The 2,443-nt window shown below is 32.0% G+C and overlaps 1 long non-coding RNA gene across 1 annotated transcript; it reads left to right on the plus strand.

The window, feature by feature from the left end:
* Positions 1 to 1,206: 1,206 nt before the first annotated feature.
* On the plus strand, positions 1,207 to 2,118 carry LOC109585141 (uncharacterized). The gene is made up of 2 exons (XR_002186348.1): positions 1,207 to 1,946; positions 1,997 to 2,118. It is a non-coding gene; the product is annotated as an uncharacterized LOC109585141 (long non-coding RNA).
* Positions 2,119 to 2,443: the final 325 nt, after the last annotated feature.

The raw sequence follows: 2,443 nt of genomic DNA on the forward strand, positions 1-2,443 counted from the left end.
CTGTATCAGTATCTTAATAGACAACAGATTTCTGTTTGTTAACTATAGTGTAGATTAAGATTTTCACATGCATGCCGAGAAATGAAGTAATGGCTATGTGTGGGTGTCTTGTATTTGTGTTGTGGACAGACATGTACTACGTACATGACATGTACATGTACATCACCGTTATATATGGAAATGTAAAATTAGGTAAATCTATTAATACTATTATTGTTACTGTGTCCAGGCCTGGGGTTAATTACTTTCAATTGTAATCTATTACTATTACTATTACACCTTGACACTTCATATTACTATTACTATTATTATTACCTCTTGTAGTTTTACAACATAACGAAAAATAATTTAAAACAATATGTTGATAGCATTTAATAGAAATTAGTCTTTCAAACACACTGTCAGACAATGAACAGCGATCTGGTTGAAATATTTTACCAGCTATATCAAATAGCCATTCGACTGGGATTATTGGTATTGCTTATTGTGAAAGATAATCTATAGTGTCCTCAATGTTAATTTAACACTATTATACTTAGGCCCTATTACTATTACTATTACTATTACTATTACATGAAAAATTGTAATAATTACTGTTACTATTACATATTACCCCAGGCCTGACTGTGTCACCATTAAGCAATATATATTATTCAAGAACCTTTAGTATTATGGATCACTGTAAGTGCTTGTCATATTTGTGTATTACTGTTACTATTATTATGCCTTATTACTATAATTACTATATTGTCTATTATTCAATGCCCTTTGTAGCATTTATCTGTCATTAACTTGTTAACATTAAGCTCTTTCTTTATGTCTCTAACCCTTCCTATAGTACATACCCAGGGTTTCCCACTAAGCATGCTAAGTGAGCTAAACAGTATTCTTCATGAGTTGAAAAGCACATGTATGTACATGTACAGACATTCGTACATGTATATGGCATTTGGAGCAACTTTAAAAATTTGTAAAAAAACCTAATTCTAATCAGAATCAGCTTAAACTTTCTATTCAAACTAGGAACATCTATATGCATTAGAAAAAATATAAAAGTGATGAATTCTCTTTTAGCCATTTTTTATGAAACTTGGTCGAAGACTGCATGCATATTTGTCCAAATTTTGAGCAAATTAATGAATTCATTAAAAGTCCAATTTTAATTGGATTCAGCTCAAACTTTCTACACAACACAAAAACATGTATTTGTATCAGACAAAAATATTTAAAAGGAAAATTCACCTCTAGCAATTTTTGACATACATGTAATAGTACAGGATGTTTTGTCAAACTGTATAGAGCAGTTTTAAAAGTAGAGAAAGAGACGTGTAGAATAGTAAAGCCATAAAGAGAGTAGAATTTGTATGAGAATAGACTATATTCAGAAAGATTGCTAAAGATAATGTAGGGCATCTTAAGAGGGGAAAGAGAGATCAAATAAGACCATGCATGTAGACAAAGACATTGCGCACTAATGGAAAGAAATGAAATGTTGCCAAAGTGGTATGCACAGGGTTTCCCACAGGTTTATAGTATAGTGTTCACCATTTTAACAGTGCATACACCTTTCTCATTTTTGCTCCTATATGACCCTATCCTACATTCCTTCCTCTCTGCATTCCTTTCTACATCTACACGTGTAATATGTTTACATTTAGCACATGCATATCAAAAAATGTATGCTACACACAGGCCTACATGTATGTCACTGATTCATTAAGTATAGCTTATGAAATAAAGTAATTGCTACTACGCTTATATGCACTGAATAGCATTACAGCTTTACTCTTGATTACAGTAATCATTGCTCTTTAATCTGATTTACCATTACACTTCACTGCTGTGCACTTCCCTCTCTTTGCCATTTTCCTTTCTCTATCTCTTTAGTGTCTCTGTCTCTCTCAAGCTTATGCTTCAGTACTGACGTCATCAAGTATTTCATTGAAGTAAGATCAATTATATATTTCCCATTTTATGTTTCTCTGTATGATTATAGTTCAATTCAAGTTTCAAGCTATGAAGTATCAAGAGCAAAGGACTATTATATGCATGACCAAACATTGTTGCATTGTTGTGTGTTATTTATTTCTTTAAATTGCCAAAAAATATTTTAAATAATTTGCTACTACTATGCAGCGAAAGCATGCAATTGAAGCAGCTTATGAAGCAAAGTCCTTTCACTTGATCCACTTCAGGATGAGAGATTTAGCAATACAGAAGTTGGATAATAAAAAATAATTTTTTTCAAGTATGTTAGCAGTGCAATTCTGACAGTTGTTCGGTATCAGCAGGTAGGTATGCACAATTACTTGTTATGAAAAATATAAGTACTAAATTTGAATGAACAACTACAGAGATAATCAGCTAAACATACTTTCTGCATGCTTAATGAGGGGGTGGGGCTGAAGGTTTTTAGCTGAAAACTCCAAGGTTTTACATCACA

The sequence above is a fragment of the Amphimedon queenslandica genome, unplaced genomic scaffold, assembly GCF_000090795.2.
Source record: "Amphimedon queenslandica unplaced genomic scaffold, v1.1 AMPQUscaffold_13112, whole genome shotgun sequence".
NCBI lineage: Eukaryota > Metazoa > Porifera > Demospongiae > Haplosclerida > Niphatidae > Amphimedon > Amphimedon queenslandica.